A 19,642-nucleotide genomic window follows, 5' to 3' on the forward strand; every position below is an offset into this window, starting at 1 on the left:
CTGATATGTCCAGTTGTATGAGCTCTACCATTTCATTACAGACTCTTGTTGAGTGTTGTTGCTGCATAAATGACCATAAAGCCATATGCTGTTGGTCTCAGTGGTTATTATCTGAAGTGGGTGAGAAGTTTCACTGGGAAGCCCAGTGTAAACTGTTCTGTGATTGTGCTTGATGAGAGTATAAGAACAAGCATGTTGGGCTGTCTTCCAGAGGTACAGGTACTTATTGAGGGCATTGATTTGTGTCATGTGATTGCAGTTATACTGTGATGATTTGCATTTGCTTTCTTTTTTAGCAAAAGCCATCAACCTCAGCCCTGTTTCGATCACGCTTCCATTCAGATTCAGATTCAGATTCAGATCAACTTTATTATCCCACAAGGGGAAATTTGTTTGGTCCAGTGCTCCAGACATAAAAACACTATAAAAACCATAGTAAAAACAACAGAATACACAGTAAGGCCGGCAACACAATCATAATAAAACACATTTGATAACATTGAGACGGAATAAAACAACAATAATAATAAAACAATTTTTTTTTAAATGATAATAAATAGAAACACTCAATCCAAATCAATAAAATCAAGTTTGATATAAAAATGCAAAAAGTGCTAAAAGACCTGTTGATTAAAACTGCATGTTATACAGGCTGATAGCTTGAGGAATAAAAGAGTTCTTGTATCTCCTTGTTTTGAGTTTTTTTTTTTTTTTTTGTAGGACAAAAATTTACAAATGGAAGACTAAAGAACCATCACAATTCAAGCAAAAATTTGCAATATGGCAGTGGTCTGCAACCCTGGTCCTGAAGAGCCATAGCTCGGTTGGTTTTTGTTTTCACCTAAAAAAAAAATTAGCACCAAATTCACACCCAAATGACCAGATGAAGTGAGTTAACTGTGTAATCAACTGCTGTAAGTACAGAGAAACAATGAGCCTGTAGCTCTCGGGGATCCGTGCAGCAGATGTCAGGAAATGGAAAGGAAATGTCAAAAACAAAAAACAAAAAATGTATTATTATGCAAACTCAAACTTTAAGCTTGAAGGTTTTTCAAGATATAACAACAGACGATATGTAGTAATGACAAACATACATTTAATTTGATCAATTAATTGAAATATTGGCATTCATTTTGAAAACTTCATTTTAAGAGGTCAACACACAAGTCATTATCTCAGACAACAAAATTGTGTTTTCTATGACTGTTTTCCCAGATGGATAAAGTCCAGTACAGGCATCCAGTTACGGGATTCTCCAGCCCTGCGATATAGTATGTTCACACTTAGGTTGTGGGGAATAGACAGATCAGAATTAATACCGTGTACAAAATTGTGCCACCAGAGGGCATCCAAAACTAAGATTACTGTAGTTCCACTTCCTTTAGCATTATTTTGTCTTTTCAGACGTCATTTTTCTTTCAACTAAAACTAAATAAAGTCTATAGAGACACAAAGAGATCCCTATGTGAAGAACTGATGTGAGGTTTTTCAGGGATATTCAAGAGGTGCACGTGAGCAGATTAAACTGACTACCAACTGAACCTATACAAGCACAGTATCAGTATACATTAAAACAGAACCATAGTTACTATAGCTCATCTATAAAACCGTAAAACCTAAAGGAGGTGTAAAGGAATTAAAATATTTTCTTTACGTTCCTTCAAAAATTGTATTCTGGTTGAATTAATTTAAAGATTTAGACAGTAGATTATGCTCCAGGTAAACATTACTCAAGGCAGACACAGCAGGAAATTAAACCAGACAGCCTGTTTGTCTTTCTCTTTCACCTACATCCTGTCTGTTTTCTCTTTGGCTGTTCCACTCCAAAGCAATATCTTTCACTGATATTATTGCATTCCTAAGCAAGATGAAATCTAATTTGAATTTTTTAACCTTTGAGTAATTAATTGAGTAATTTTTTAACATTGAGTAATGTGAGCCCATAAAGCAGAAAATATGAAATTCATTTTATGCCAAGAAATCATATTGTTTAAACATTATTTTAACCCTAAACAAATCAAGGCCTATTGTTATCAATTAACGTTTGGGTTAGGTTATGAAAATTTTAAAAAAGTTTTGTTTTATACTGTTCAAATATTATTTCTTCTAAGTGTCATGGTAGTGCTACAATAATATTTTTCAATGTAAATAGATAAATTGGGGTAATAAGCTGATACGTGTGATTTAACAGGAGATTAAACCAGTTGCAAAACAGTTCATCCAAAGGTTAACCAAATGTGAGAGACAGAACTTGCTATTGGACAGGATAAATCTGCTGTCAGGGTTTTCAGGGACATGGACCCAAACGCAGAGTGGGAAAAACACACAAAACTAAAAGGGTAAATATACACAAAGAATTTAATACAAAAAAACTCAGGAACAAACAAAGGGGCCAGGAGGGGCAAAACCACAAACTCAAAAACCAAAAAAAAACACAGAACAGGCAGGTCAGAAATACGGGCAGGCAGAACACACAAACAGGCAGAAACTCACAAGCAGAAACACAGTCAGAAACACAAACACAAGCAAGCAGCCACATACAAGTCAGGAACAAACACAAGGAACCAGCACCCGAGTCAGGGGAACAAAGAACTTAAATAGACAAGACACAGGTGAACTCAATACATAATCAAACAAGAGGGAAGGGATAACGAGGGGCAGGTGGGGACAATGATTAAATAACGAGACAGGTGGGAACAATGATTAAATAACAAGACAATAATGGAAAGCAATAATACAATTAACACAGGGGAAACCAATGAGGGAATGAACAAAAATACAAAAACTGAGAAGTGCCGCCAACTGGCGGCCCAAAAAGGAAAAATAGAAACAAAAAGACAGACCCATGACATCTGTCAAGTCCTATCCAGCAGGCTGATTATTTTTGTTTTGGTATACATTAGCTAAAATGCCTGTGGTAAGTTGATTTTCATGTTATATTCACACAACATTCACTTAGCAAACTTTCTTACCAGAACAATTTACAAAAGTGGGGATTATCGCAATATTACTTATTAAAATTTGACTCATTTTTGTGGATAGTATCAGTGATACATACATGAACCCACTTTTACTGAACTGTGGAGGAATTATGAAATAAAAGCCAAATAATACTTTTTCTTTTCATATATTTCAAAATGTATTTTTTTAATGATATTAACAATTAACAAATAATAAATAAAATAATTTTTAAAATGCTTATCAAACTCTAGACCCCCAACCACCATAATATTATTAAAAATTGAAATGAGCAAAAATAATTCTGAGCAATAACACTGGATTTATGTTAATGGACATTCTATAGTGATCTGAGTCAAAGATCTGTGTAACCTATGGTTTTCATGTTTCCAATTCCTGTCATTTCCAAAATTCTTCCAGGTCATAACAGTTTTCGCGATTTTAGTGATGCAATAATCCATTACTCAAGACGTGTAATTTCACCATAGTCTGCTGTCATCTCAACTCCACCTTTTTTCGGCCTCGTCCCGTTGCCTAGGGGTTGGGTCGGATCATTTCCACTGAAGAGGGAAAGGAGGCGTGTCATTGGCAGACCCGCAGTGCTTGGGTGAATGTTTCTGTCCTTCCGAACTATCCGATCAGCTCTTGATGTGTTTTCAGGTGGGTATCTCATAAAAGTGAGGTTTTTCCGCAATTGCGATGTTTTAGCCTAAGTCTCAGGTCTTTTTCATTTTTTATTTTATTAGTTCTTCTCAAGTCAAAAAGCGTAGCCTACTGTACAGAAGACAATGGAGTACTGTATAGGTCGGCGCCTTTAACGAGGTTCTGCTTGCTACAACGTGCAACGTTCCTTGTGCAATTATGTTCATGCATTGGTTCAATAGATCTCTCAAATGAGAATTTTCTCCTTTACATTAGGCAGACAGCGTATGAGTAAAGTTTGCGAAATATTTTAGACGATTTGCGACAGAAAATATGCACATCAAAGGGCAAAGTAGCTCATACTACCCGTTAGCAATGTGCGATTAGCAATCTATGATTTCCTTTTCAAATCATGTAACTTTATGGCTAAAAACACATAGGCCTAGTCCTTTCTACAATACGATTGTAGAATTATAAATCTGCCTATCGTTATCGGCGCTAATACTTCTGTTCTTAGGTAGCCTAGTGTACCATGTTTTTTCAGAGTAACGGGGAATGTGTGCTGGTAAGGAACTGATCTTTACAAGAAAGTTTCTTTTCAAAACCGTTCGCTCAACTATGACCATTTTTAATGAGATTGTTTTATATTTTTGCATATTGACATTTCGATTAGCTATATTACACAGCATTCGTTCAATATACAAAATATGCATACAAGCATGTTGATCAGAATAAACACTACACACCCAGGTGTTCTCTTTTCGTAACGTGATCATATTCCATTCAAATATTTCTTTTTGAGGAAACCTGCTTTTGAACAAAGCTGTGTATGCCTGTCTCAGGTTTCCCTCCAAATTAGTCTTCTTTCTTTCTCGCTTTCCCCCTGCTCTCTGTTTCTCTCTATCTCTCTCTCTCTCTTGGTCACATCATTGGCAACATCAAATCTCTCAGCAACATTTTGAAAATAGACTACATAATAGTAGTAATGACTGAAATGGTCCACAGAGTTAACTCTGCAAAAAGGGAACTGTTTAAAATGCAAGGCTGGGCAGGAAATTACATTGAGTGAGTGATACAATGCCAAAAGCTGCTGTTGTATGAAGTAGTGGGGGATAATGATGGACGGCCATCCACGCAATTTACAGTAAAATCTGTTTGAGGATTTGTTTTGTGACCCACTTTCAAATGTGGTCCATTTATACAGCAGTTTATTTCTTGGATTTACAGAGGAACTCTTAATTGTTTCTGTATCAAGCTTCAGTCTTTCAGGAAGTGAGTGGGCGCTACCTATTAATACTGTCTTTGTTGTTTCACTTACAGAAGATCAGTAAACAGTCCAGAGGAAAAGGACCATCTACTGGTGGAGCAAGCTCAAGTTCTAGCAACTAGTTTTTGGTGAGTGAGAGGACTTAAAGTCAGTCTGTTAAAATGGTTTGAGGACAAGGACTGAAATATAATTGTGTGTAAACCACTCAAACCCTCCTGGGCACAGTGGAATGTGTACTGTTATCTTAAGGTGACAGTGTTTAGTATTGGCAGCATGTGTGGACACTCCCTGTAAGCCTAATGAAGGGTGTCGGCCAAAACCAATAAACATTAATGATGGTGATTTTGTGGTTGACTAGTACGGATGTTGCATTGTACTGACTTTTGCAATGGTTATTAGTTTACAGTGTGATGTATGAACATACCAGGACCTAGCACATCTGAGTTTACTGTGTTTGGCTTCAGATTTGATAGGTGAAAAACCACTACAAGGTTAAGTGTGCTACTTCTCTGCTGACTTAAAGGCTGAACTGTTTGCGTAACTGATATGATTGAGATACCTACTGTATGTGCACCTAGGGCTCGTTTGTGACTGCAATGGCAGTTGTGCTGTGTTACCTGTAGGGATGGTGTCCTTGAAGCCTTTGTAACCACATCAATGGATGTTTTCACTCCTGTACTCACAAAACAGAATAATTCAGAGTTTAAACCTGGTATAATTTACCCTGGAAAGTTGTACATTTGGAAACAGAATTGTATGATCCGGTATTGGAAAACAATGCTTAGTTCTTTAACATTTCTGTTTGATTGGCAGCATTCTAGATCACCAATTTGTGGCCTCATGACTTTCATAGTTGTTGATCCAAATTATGCTAACATTTCATTTTGTGCTTTCAATAATCAACATTTTCCACCTCAAGTAAATAATTGGTTCCAAGATGTGTTTTCTTTGTGTGATATTAAAGGGTCTTTTTGCACAGAGAAAAAGTAAAAGGAAAAAATGTAAAGACTTCAGGAAACTTGCATGATCTTTGGATGCTCCTGAATGAACTGTGGGAAGCCATATCCCAAGCATTACAGAATGGCTTCCCATACGTAATACAATTATTAGTATTTTTGAAGATATATCGATATTTCGTTTGGTACATGTTTTTTTCAGATGTAGGCCTATTTAAGTTTAGTGCAAAACTAACTAAAACTGTCTAGCGGCATATTTTCAGACAAACTACTGTGATTTTTTCAAAGGTCACTATGGAAGTAAGTCTGGAATGAGGGGGTTAACAATCTCACCTACTTCTTATTATTCATGAACTAGCAGTCTAGCGTTTAGCAGGAGTTGCAGCATTGCTTATGTTAGACATATAACAAAGAAAAGCTGTCTTCAAACATTGGAGGTTGAATGAAGTTTGTCTTAGGTAAATTCAACACAGAGTTCACGTTGGGATTGGTGTTGGTTTCCGTTGTTGTGACAGTGACATCTTAATGAAAGCATCTGACACAGGATTGCCCTGAGGCAGAAGCATGGAGATGTCAGTTGAGTGAGAGAAATTTACATTAAGGGGCCAGTGAAAGGTTTTGCCCTCCTTGGCTGTGCCACAGCTCTTCCTTTATACTGTTGTGTGTAGTGTTTATACTGTACTACTTTTAGCACTGTATGAGCTGTATGATGCAAACATTAATACCAAATTTTAAAGATCGACATATCTGTACAGTTTGCTCAATATAGTACAGGCCATCAGTTTATTCCTTTACGTTAATAAAGTGGTATTTTCATACTCTTACGCTGGAAGGTATTATTTCCACAACCAATGCATGTGGCAGTCATATGCCTTTTTTTTAAAAAAAGATTGCCTCCCAGAATTTTGTAATCATTCATTGTTCAAATACACACAAAAAAGGAGAAAAAAAAATCAGGGATACTTGTAGCACATCACATGTACCAAAAATAGATGAAATCATGAGTGGTGGCTGATCAATATATGCTGTTATTGATCTACACTTGCTGAAAAATAGTATGTTGAAGGCAGTGTTACTTAGGCAGGGTTGTAACTTATAGCCTTTTGGTGTGTGCTAGTTGATAATGTCATGTCAATGTGAATACATTCCTACCAAAGCTGGCCAAATTCAGATTGGCCTAATCTATAGTTTTGTAGTGCCCTGTGTTGCATTCCAGCTTCTGTTGAATGCAACACAGGGCTTCCTTCCTCAGTACGACATATTACCGAATGAAATTGTTTTTAAACTGACATTCATTTGATATTGAGTTTTTTTTATTTATTTAAACCCCCCATTGGATTAATCCATCAGAAAATTTGATCTTTTATTTTAGTACTTTCTTCTGAGACAGCCGGTTGCATTCCCCATATTTTCTCCATGAAGGCAGGATATTTTTGCCTTTATTTTTCTACCTTTACTGAAATGAACGATAGACCTAAAATATTTTTCTAATAAAAAACTTATCCTCCTGTGCTACTTCTTTAGACCTGAGGTTGTACGCATTCTATTAATACCTACCATACTTTGGAAAGTTTTTTTTCTGCTGTGGCTCTCTCATTAGCTATTTATTATTTAATCATGCTGCCTTTGTCACTTGTTAAGAGAGCTCCTGTGAAGCATTACCCTTTGTTCAAAATCGTTCCTCCTGCATGTTTATCTTTTTCACAGTAATCACCAAGATCTTGCATAGTTTACTGTAAGGACACCTTCAAAAGAAAATAAACATGAATTCTTGTTCACAAAAATAAGATGAAGGCTGAAGTAACAGGATCTGATAATGTTCTCCTGAACCTCAGGAATTGTGAGTAGGCTAACCCCTTATGTGCATAGCGATGAACGCTATCCACTCTGTGTAAACTGCTTAGATCTTTGGTTTACATTATAATTCTCTAGCTTATCAGTGAGCTGATCATTATTTCAGAGAATGTGATGTAAAAATATGAGTTATTTTAGTGGATCATTTTCGCTGTCTTATCACTAGATAAAAATATATCACCCTAATCTCAACCATATCTTTACATATTGTTGGAGACTAGATAGACATTTTCTCTTGTTGGCCATACTTAAATTATAATTTGATATGGCCTTGTCATTGGCATTGCAGTTTCTTGTTTTTAGTACAATTTTAAAATACAATGTAGCCTAATGTGAAGTAAATTCAGTGGAACATGTTACAAGTTCAAGTAGTTATTTGTTACGTATATTTGTTGCTCTTTGACAGTTCTACAACAGACAGGTCAGACTGATTATTCATTGTGAGGAATGTTGGTGCACAAGCTGGAGGTATTCATAGTGACAATGTATGTAACCTCAAATATGAAGTATAGATAGAATGCCAGTTTTGAGACCAGGGACAAATGTGGTATTCCTCAAATAGATTAAACAAATGAGTGTTTATTATTGATAATTATCTTCATTGAAACAATTGAAGTTTATCTACAGAACATAATTTATTGGCAATGTTTAGAACACATTATAGTCATTCTGTCTGGATCCTTGGGATCAAAATGATTTATTACTGGTGAAAGCGGACAACAAACAGCTAAAATCAAATCAAAGTACATGGCTAGTGTTGTTCAACTAACTTTTATTTCCTCTTAGACCTTATTTAGACCAACCTAAACCACATTCCCACTGCTTTGAGAAAACAGATGTTGATTAAAAAAAAAATTTCAATTGAGGGGAAATCTGTGTCATTGCAGAGAAAATACATTCAAGGAGAGTTACATTTCCATCCTTTCCACAAGTTAAGTAGTAATTATGTTATAGAGAAGTTACATTCATCCAATTTAGGATTGTCCTAAATCTAGTTGGTTAGATTTGTCCTAATTAACTTTAAACTGGATTTTAGGTCACCATGCTTGTCAGCCTGTGACTTTTTAAAAATATATACTTCCCAACTGCAGAATTATTTAGATCTTTAGATTAAACGAAGACGTGGAACAACTTTTATGTTCACTAACGTTATCTGTAGGTAGGCCGCAGCTGTCAGCAGGACAGTATTTCAGGCCCAGAGAGCCTGAATGCATTCACTAACCTTATGTTTTTTTAACCAATCAAGTGGATGAGGTCCTGGCCATATTCTGGGCTATCCACTGGTGTGCTTAAAGTCTTAAAGTGGCTTCATGGCAGTGAGGCGGCATCACATTCCAGTTACCAAACAGTTAGATGCCTGCTCCCTCAGCCTCACATGTGTTCACTGTAGCGGTTAGCTATGCAGTGCAGTGATTAGCTATGAGGTCCGGTTCCTAGGCTTGACACTAGGCCTTTCCAAATGTCATATTCATTTGAAAACTGTATAAATAGACATTTCTTTTCTCCAGAGAGGTAGTAATGGCTATTCGTGTGATAATGCAATAATGGTGTTTCTGTACAGAATTCACCAGAGAAGCCAAAGAGTCCAATGTGTGCAGGATATTTAGAGGGACTTTCCATAACTAGAAACTCTCCCTCCTACATGAAACATCTTGCAGGGAAAAAAACAATTTGGACAGAGACAGCCCCAATGGCAATTTCTTGGAAATGTGGTGATTGTGATTGCTTGCAAGGCATTCAGGCACATTAATAGATTTGTGAGAAATATTGTTTGAGATTTTCCTGTTACAAAATGACTTTGAGATTTTATCCAACTGAAAATATTTGCAGTTTTCAAATATGTGTCAATGTGTGGCTCTTCTTCCATAGCTGTGAAACAGCCCACTTAAGAGAAAAGATGCTAGCAGTAGCATTGTGTGGAATGCGGTATGTCCCTTAGCTATTTGACAGTGGTCTTGTCAACATAGTCTCAGAATTCCGGCAATGCCATTGTCATTCCCATGAAAACATCGATGTGTGTGTGCCCTGGATATTACGTGGTGACACAAATGGTATTTGGGTAGCTGCCATTATGTTTGATCAGATAAAAATGTAACTAGTATTAACACACTTAAGTCCTTGTGCAGAGTCTTGTGATAACTCTGCTATTTCTGTCCCTTGAGGTAAAGGCAGGGTTATCACCGAGCACGGCTATCAATGATAGACTTGGCCTGTGCACAGAATTCCTTCAGCTCATCCAATCGTATGTCTTGTTTGTGCCTCCCAATGTATTCTCATTTGCTACTTCAGGGAATGAAAAAAGTTGGAAATTGGACCAATTGAATTTGCGCTGTCATGGGGTCCCACTTCCAGACATCATCCACCTTATTATCCGTGGAGCAGGAATGAAAGGAAAAAAAGGTTTTTAGGAGTAGGTTTGCGGTTTTGAGTTGTGTGTCCCTGGCACATGGAACTAAGGCTTTTGTCACTGTTGGTCACGTTAGACAGACTGGCCTTTGCCATGTCGCACAATGCAGAGTGATGATTGCCCCTCTGTCTGCGGGTGCAGTGGAGCCAGGGTGGCATCACTGCTGTGTGGCACTGCCCTGGAGATGCAGTAAGAACACAAAGGGATGCCACAGTCACAGCTGTGTGGGCTGTTGGGGTGGATGCCAGCAGCTGATTGGTGGAGAGGGCTGTGGCCTGAGACGGCACTCTTAATGGGTGTCTTATGGAAATCCATCCTGCAGCTGTAGCTCTCTCTCTCTCTCTCTCTCTTTCTCTCCCTCCCTCCCTCCCTCCCTCTCTCCTTCTCATTCCCTTTCTCGGCATCTCTTCTCTGGCCTTGTCCTGTGTGCAGGAATGCAGAGGCTCTTAATTGAGATTCACAACGCACAAATGTCATTGTTCCTCCCCTCGCTCATCTTCAGACGTTCTGAAATCCAGTTTGTTGTTTGTAGATGCTTGCAAATTTATAAGCTGGATCAAAATCAAACATCTAATGAAGCAGGATAAGTGAATGCAATAACATTTTATGAATAATATCTCTTAGGCATGTTGATCATTAATTGCTTGAATGCCCTTTTTTACAGAATAACCTCAAAGGATTAAAACCACTGTTTAAACGTAAAGAAATCTGCACTAGATAGAAGCATCAAAGACATTATGAATTCATAGAACTGCCTCATTTTGGCCAGAAATGCTTTTTGTTCTTTTTCCCCTTTTGCTGTGAATTCAGTTTTCTGTTACCCATATTGACCCATATTATCAGTAAACCTCAGAATCTAATCAAATGTCAAATTATTTTTAAACCATTGTCATGAGAGCAATTTGTATTTAGGTTAAATTATTTTTAATTGATGAATTCTTTTGAACGTTTTAACCAGTTATGTTTTATGCTGAGGGAGGACATCGAGAGTTGTAGCATTGCTGTTGATCTTGATTTAGAATGGACCATAAAGCAGTATGGTGCCGCAGGACAGTCCACTGTGTCAGTGCCTGTTCTCAAATCAGTTGGAGGATTGGGGGCAGCTGTAGCAGTAATGTGCTTTTCGCTGGTTCGAGTTAATGGTTAGCGGATGCTTGGGAGAGCCTGTGCAGTGATGTGTTTACTTGCCTGCTTGGTTTAACTTCATTCCTCTCTAACTTTCCCCACTGTATTCTGGCGACCGTTCTAACTTTCCCTGCTGTACTCTGAGGACCGTTGTAACTTTCCCTGCTGTACTCTGAGGACCGTTGTAACTTTCCACGCTGTGCTGTAGGGAACATGCTAGCAGCTTGACATAACTCAGAGACATGCATGTTAGGTGCACTACTGCAGTTGCCCTTGACCAAGGCACTGGCCTCAGAACTGGAGTTGGTCCCCGGGTGCTGCACTGTGGCTGCCCACTGCTCCTAAGTAACTAGGATGGGTCAAAATGCAGAGGACAAATAACCCCACGGGGTTCAATAAAGTATATCTTTATCTTTAGCTTGGCATGGCCAGTTGTACCTTTTACAGGTCCCTTGTCTCCCCTGCAGTGTTTTTTTTTTTTCTGCTGTGACTTTGTAGTCACTGAACTAGGCATCAGCACTGATGTTATATTCCATCACAGACAATGTGATTTCCGCACTTTTTGTGTGAATTGCATTATATCGGCCCATTTTAAATTCAGTTTGCTTCTTGTGGGGTCTGACCGAAAACATTGAATGGACTGTATGAAAGAAGAGAGTTCTGTCTCAGCAGGTTCTTTAACTCTCAGTGTAAATATGGTATATATTGTTATTGCATGTATATTTTCATGATGTTCATATAATATTATTCATTATTCTATTATTCTACACAAGGCTACTGAGGAGTACTATTGTTCATTGTAATGTACCTTTGGAAACAGTCGGGCAGAGGGAAAGGTTGAAGTGGAACGTGAAATTCACATGTCTTGCTGTTACACTGAAGCATTACATAAATGCAGGCAAAATGACTAGTGCAAGAAAGACTCATTCAACTGTGCATTTGTAATGCAAAGGGGTCATGTTTTTATTTCTTAAATGCATGTGTATAGGTTTAAATTATTTAAGAATGAATGTGTGGCAGGGGGACACTGGCGTACTTCAGTCTCTAAGATTTACCAACAGAGCTAAAAGATAGTTGAAAGTTGAAAGAACATGTTATGAATAGTAGTAGATGTAAACATTTGTGTTGTAAGAGCATGTATACCAGAGTGAATGCCATTCATAATAAACTATTGCATAACAGGAATGCTTTACCTGCCTGCGGGAATCCAGCTGTGGACCGAAATGTGGCTCGATGATGTGTCCTCACTGTCTGCTCTGATTCAAGAAGCTTCAAGAATCCCTCATTAAGATAAGCATCACATTGCAATCACTAATCAGACATGATAACATATCTCCCTTCATAAACATGGCATCAGAGGAGATTAATATTTCATAAGGTTAGCAAAACTTTGCTTAAAGCCCATTGGTAACTCAGACAGGATTGGACTGTGCCTAGGAATAAATTAATAAATTAATAAATTTGTCCTTGACCATGACTGATTTTTTTGTCATAAATACAGATTGACAAGTTTAGAAATCACCTAAATGAACTGGCCAAACTGAGGGGGGGAAAAACTGATTCAATGCGGGCCTCTGTTGCTGCACAGGCAACATGTTTTGGTTGCTCACGGTTGTGATAACCTTGGCAATTCTGTTTGGTCCCCTTAATAACACCGCAGCTGCTGTATTGAAATCTGATATGATAGCTACGGAGAACAATTGCTAGTGTTTAGCTTTCAATCCACAAAGACACCATGTCACATTGTAGGGGCGCTGGTCAGGAAATGTAGGCCACAGGGCTAGGAAGCAAGTGGCTGAAAGTTAGCAAAATTGTCACAGATGTTCAAATACTGGGGGGAAAAAAACAGGAAATGGTTATTGTAGAACCACAGGAAACACAATCTGAAAAAAGGCTCCACGGTTGTGAAACTGTTCATGTCAGTGTGTCACCCCAAGAGGGGTTGTGGCTTGGGCAAATGAGAAGCCCCCCCACCAACACCCCACTCTGCCCACGTCACTTTCTCCAGCTCTGTGAAAGCTCAGGAGGATTTGATATGCATTTCCATGCAGGTACAAGTAGGCAGGACTTGGACCCCTGTTAATATGCTGTGGAAGTGTTTGGAACCGCAAGCCATCTCTGGGCCAAAGAGCGCTCTGTGAAATTGAGCAATCAGCAGCAGGCAAATGAATGACGTTTTGAGTGCGCTGTGAGGAGGTGGCCCTGTCAGGTTAGAGCTTAGACTGTAAAAACAATATATATATATGGACAAAGTGACAGTGGCGGCAGCCGTTGACTTTCCCTGGGCTTGCAAAAAGTACTGAAGCCATGGAAGTTTTTTGTGCCAACGTGTTGTACAAATTGGAACCCGAGACTGGAGGTAGGGAAAAGGGTGACCCTTCTATGGTCATGAAGTCCAGGTTGTCCACTAAGCATGTGAGATACCCCCCTCCCCAGTGATGCACAGCGATGCAAACTGTCCCTGATTGTTCCACAGAATATTAAAATGGTGTCCAAATGATACAGTAACTTAACATATTGGCACGTGGGGAAACAGACAAAGAAAAAAGACCTGCGTTTTTTCACAAAATTGTGACTACATGTTCTTGTGAGTTGACTTATTTTGACCGCATTGGTACCATGGACTGAAATTGGTGGCTGAAAGACCTGTCCTGGCTCTAGAGAACAATGGGCCTCATTCACCAATATCTTCCTAAGTTTCTTCTTAAATTTGTTCTTGAGAAAGATCCTAAGAAAAGTCTACGTCAGATTCACCACGTGTTCTTAATTTTTTTTTTTAAATGATGTTTCTCAGTTCATTTAGTGAAATTGCACTTACTTGGTCTTACTGTGTGGGGGAGGTGCACAAGACGTTTGCCTGACTGCTATGTATGCTGACCGCCACACACACCTCCCAGCCAGGTGGCTGGATGAGTTGAGCCTGCTGCCTCCCAGCTGCCGGGAGACGGTTGAAATGGCACTGACCTTTGGCCGGCTGACCGGGGTGAGCCGCACATGTCTCGTATGCTGGCAGAAGCACTCTGCATCCACTGATTTCATGGCTGGAATTTTACCAGCAGGCTGCAGCTGGTGCCTAAAGAACTGGTGAACATGTTGATTCTTGTCGGAATGCCTCTTAAACATTGCGTATCAGTGAGTATAAACAATAGGGAGCATCTTCTTTTCTTCTTCTTCTTCTTCTTCTTCTTCTTCTTCTTCTTATTATTATTATTAGACAGAAAAAAAACATTGACATTGGAGGGATTGTTTTCTCACAAGGGCTTATTAGGGGAGATATTGGTGACAACACATCCCACACGGAATCGTGCATTCCTAATTCCTATTCTTACATTGAGAGTATTCATTTCATTTGGCAGGGTTATTTGTCCAAAGCCTCTGGTTACAGATTCCAGGCTTTCAAGAACTGGACCACTGTCTGAAATGAATGCAAGCCGGTGAAGAAGGTGGAAACCGTATCAGCTTATAATGAAAAATAACAAATATAAATGCAAGTGTTAATGGCTCTTCTGAGGATTTATCTGCATAAAGAGCCATATCCATAACAATATAACCTGCTAAAATATTTTATTTTCATAGCAAGCTAATGTCCTGTGGCTGGAAACTTAAGGCTACTAGATTACTACCACCAGCAGTGGCTTTTCAGCTTGGAATAGAAGGGTCACGCATGTTACCTGCATTCATTTTTATTATTTTTGATATTTCACTGAGAAATTTCTGTAGAAGCTGAGAAGGTTTACATTCTCCTTTGACTTGAATTACTTTTGGTTTGCTGCCCAGTATTTACTAACCTGGGATCTACAACCAGAAACCTTGAAGAGTGGATTTTGTCAAGTCAAATGAATACGTAAAACGAAGGTAAAAAAGGGACATTTAAAGTTTCATTTTGAACTTTTATTTGAAATTCAAACTTTTATTTGATTTTCAATTACAGGAATTTTGTAATACATTGTTAAATTCCACATGATCTGCTTGCTTCGTTGATAATCACATTGATCGCTATCTTTGTGTTGCTTCATCAACATGCAGGCTTTGCATTTCACAAGTAAAACAAGTTGCTTAATCACTGTGGCCCGCAAAATGAATCACTCATACATTTCAGAGAGAAAAGAGTAGTTTTTACTTCACTCAGACAGAGGCAGAAAAGGAATCGCAGTACAGAAAATGTCGTAGCAGAGGCTCAGTCCCTCAAATGAATGGGTTATATACGACTATATGCCATATATGGCTTGAGATTCAGCTGCCTTATGGACTGCACCACACATCTAGCCAAGCTTTGGGGCGGAAGTGTAGCATAATGGGTAAGGAGTTGGTCTTGTAACCTGAACGTTGCAGGTTCCTCAGTAGGACACTGCCGTTGTACCCTTGAGCAAGGTACTTAACCTGCATTGCTCCAGTATATATCTAGCTCTATAAATGGATACAACGTAAATGCTATGTGGAAAAAGTTGTGTAAGTCGCTCTGGATAAGAGCATCTTCTAAATGCCTATAATGTAATGCTTTAATCTTATTTTCTATCCATCATTTATTCCTGTGTCTTCCCGTGTGGAATATACAATCGCATTTGTAAACCTGTTCCATTGATGCAACATAAAGTGAGAAGAGCACAAAACAAAATACAGGTTCAGTAAAGTGTCACCATGTTCACCCGCCATGAACCCAGTGGAGCAGTGGGAGGTGCTAGATCAGTGAATACCATGTCAAGGTATTCGCATAATATTCTCACTGATCTCAAATACACAGCTTTCTGAATGACTGCATTTTAATGGAAAATGGTGGCTAATTGTGCCACTAATGGTGGCAGGTCCTGTTATCTGCAAGAGGGCTGTATCTGTCACAGTTTGAGTGGTTTTTTCCACAGGTGTGCTAAACTTTACCTCGTTAATATTTGAGCCCTATTGTCTGCTGAGGGATAGGGTTTGGCTGCTGAGTAAACATCTATAATTGACACATCTGAAAAAAAGGCTTTCATGTTTCGTGAAATAGAAATGATTTGTTGCGGGCGCAGATTTCTTGCATTTTTTACATTTCGCTGTAGTTCAGGGCTCAGCCACTACAAGCAAGCTACTGGTCAAGCATCCAGATAGCCCCTCTTCTCCTCCTCGTTTATGCCATGTGCCTGAACAACAGTTAAAACAAGCTCTGCTGGTTTTAAGTGAAACAGTCTGCAGCCAGTGGGCTAGGGAGACTATGTTGCTCTGGGAAGTCACTTCACAGGGCTGTAGTTCTGATTATTAAGTACACAGCCATATATAATGATAAGGTCATTCAACCCATCTAGGTACGTCATATACTTGCATTCTATAGAGTACCCAGAACTGAGTCAAGTCTGGACCTGAATACCCTCAGGATCTCTGTTGCTTCTACATGATCTGGCAGGCTGTACTAGGCATTGAAAATTTTCTTCCTAAAAATATTTCCTACCATCAGTACAGAGTGCTCCTTTAGCTAATTTCTATATGTGCCCCGTTGTCCTGTTGACAATCCTTTGTATTTCAGTTTATTAATTCCTTCAATCCATCCATCCATCTATTATCAGGCATGAATACACTCAGGACAGGCTGCCAATCTATCGCAGGTCACACACACCACTCACTTACACACTCATACCTATGGGCAAATTAGAGTCTCCAATTGGCCTATCTGAATGTCTTTGAAACTGGAATACCGAGAGGAAACCCATGCAAACTCCACTCAGAAAGGCACTACTGCTCTAATCCCTTCAATAAAAAACTTAATTTGTCCCTCATCTGTATCCTTTTGCTGAACTTCAGTAGAGTGCGTCTTTGGTCTTTCCCTTGTAACTTTTACGCTTCATGGCTGAAACCAATTTAGTTGCTCTACTTTGTACTTTATGTGGTGCCCACAATTGCACTCTCAGAACTGCACACCATGTAAATAGGAATTGTTATTGTACCACAAGCCATGTGTGGTGTCTGATGGAGACTATGGATATAGCTCTTTTGGGCAGTATGGAAAACGTGCCCTCAAGCAGCAGTTTCACTTATCTTAGTGTTGTTATCTTATCTTTGTAATGTGACCCACTTGCAGGAAAGTTTGAACATTTTGGCATAGGGAACTAGATTTCTGGTCATAACGTCTTGGTACTTGCTAGAGTTTATGATTCCATTGGCCTTTAACAAAAGCTCCAAGACCTGTAGATGTAAATGGCCTGTGCCATCAAAGATCCATCACCATATTTCACTATAGGTATTGCATTCTTATCCACATCAGCACCCTTCTTCTGACACCAGACCCATCACTGACCAAAAAGCTCAATTTGATCTCTTCTGGCTGTAAACTTCCAATGAAAGTTCCTGTGTCATTTAGTAATTTCCAAATTCTCATTTTTGTTGATTACCCTCAGTCGAGGGTAACTGGCAGCTCTTCCAGGAAGCTTTTCTGCATATAGGTAGCATCTCATGGTAGACTTGGAGACTCTGGGCCATATTTACCAATGATTTGCAGGGCTGTTATAGATGCTAACGAGACAAATATTGCTTTTCTATATTTACTATCATGCTGCACCGGAGGTTTGTGCTTGTAAAATGAGAGAAAAGCAGCACCCCTAAGATTTGCGTGTTTGGGTTAATGCATATGTATTTTAGAGCTTTCTGATGTTAGACCCCAAAAATATGGGAGGAGAGAATGGAAATTTATGCATATGACCTGCTAAAGCTGATTTATAATACGTCAAATTTATGCCTGTTTTTTAATGTCTGGGAAAAGCAGGTGTTAACTTCTTTCTGGCAAAAGATTGTCATGGCGACAGTTGCCGTTCTTAGGAGAAGACGTCTTCAGCCTGGTAGAATACGTTTGAATCCTAATCCTAATCTCCAAAATGTGCTGGGTGCAATTGACTGCACGCATGTTCACCTGGCTGATACCCCCATCAGCAAATGAGCCTGTGTACAGAAACAGAAACAACAGACATTCTATGAATGACCAGATTGCATGTGACTTCCATAATGTCATCAAATATGTGGTTGTGGTTGAAAACCGGACTCCTTCATCTACAGCATACTCAAAACGAAATAACTTTTTTTCCTGTTTTGACCCGTTGTGAGCAGGTGATAAACAAAAAGACGTGGTGTTTTGAGATTGTACGGCGTGGTTTGTGCAAGCCCCTAGTTCTTGGTCCATCCAAATATGACGTGGTTGGTTGTGTCTCAGTTGACTGGCCGGGGTGGCAGAGTTCATCTTTATTTTCCTGTTCATCTCATTAATGTACTGTTCCGTAGCAGGTTGTGTCTAGATGGGATACAGGAGATTTCGGGAAGTGGTGTCCTGTCCAGTGGGTTTGCAACGATAGAAAAAATTTAATCAGGCTATATTCGTCCTTGCAGAAGGAATGTTGGTGCAGTGGGTAGCGCTGTCGCCTCAGAGCAGGAAGGTCCTCAATTCGAATCCCAGCCAAGGCCTTTCTGTGTGGAATTTGTATGTTTTCTCTGTGTCTGTGTTGGTTTCCACCCACAGTCCAAAGACATGCATGTAGGCTTGCTACAGCCACAGAGCCTTGTTAGCTACCTTCATAGCAGCTAATACAGCTACGTACAGACTCAGTGAACGAATGTCCCAATAACTTGTACGTACACGTGCACAAAACAATGTACTGAAGTTTAAAGCATGTGATAGTGTTTTATCCAATAAGGGGTCGACTGGAACTGACCAGTAGTGGAAGGCAACCGGTTTTGCAGGGGGCAACCGGGGACACCCCCTAGTTGTATGGGCACTGACGCCCACAGAATGGGGATAAAGCAAAGATCTTCAGTTTATTTTTTAAAATTCTAGCTCAGCGCCAGCAACAGACTCGTTTCTGGCCAACAACGCCATTCATTCTCTTATCAGCATTCCGGGCAATAAATGGCAGTAAAATAAAAAGGTTCTCCCCATTCCATTATCAAATATTACACACAAACCCACATCATAAAACTTCTTTTTTTATATACATTCTATGGTTACTTGGTCAAGTTTGGTCAAAATACTACTGTACAAATAGGGGGTGCAAGCTATTGCCCCACTGGTGGGTGTGTAATTTCACTGAAAAACCAAGTTTAGTGTTCTCCTTGTTATTTCTTCTTATTCCACATCGACATTCTGTGCCTACTCCTCCTGCAGCTTTTCTGCAAGACCTATGAAGTTTGACTAGTAGCTTCACCGAGTTGGAAAATTTCCCATTGATTTGCACGTTTGGAATGCAAACAACACACTCGCATCTGGCAGCTACGGTCGGTCGCTGCCGGTGCCACAGGTACAGCTTTTGCAAATCTTCCAACTGACAAATTCTCAGGTAATAGGTGAATAGCGTTTGCAACAGTAACATTAGCAGCAGCGAAGCGAGTTTTCTGTTATAATTCCTACCAGCTGACATACATATTTCAACATTAAACATAATGTTAATTCTGGTAAGATATCGACACTCAAAAACATGTTAG

General features: G+C 39.2%; 1 protein-coding gene across 3 annotated transcripts in view; it reads left to right on the forward strand.

Annotated features, from left to right (window-relative positions):
- Positions 1-3,496: 3,496 nt before the first annotated feature.
- The window catches only part of elovl1b (ELOVL fatty acid elongase 1b), a 32,613-nt gene continuing 16,467 nt past the window's right edge, over positions 3,497-19,642 (forward strand). For all 3 annotated transcript variants that reach the window (XM_035412089.1, XM_035412088.1, XM_035412090.1), the window contains exons 1-2: positions 3,497-3,618; positions 4,921-4,995. The gene's annotated coding sequence lies outside the window, so the exon portion shown is untranslated. The remainder of the gene's footprint in view (positions 3,619-4,920; positions 4,996-19,642) is intronic.

Source organism: Anguilla anguilla, chromosome 4 (genome assembly GCF_013347855.1).
Source record: "Anguilla anguilla isolate fAngAng1 chromosome 4, fAngAng1.pri, whole genome shotgun sequence".
NCBI lineage: Eukaryota > Metazoa > Chordata > Actinopteri > Anguilliformes > Anguillidae > Anguilla > Anguilla anguilla.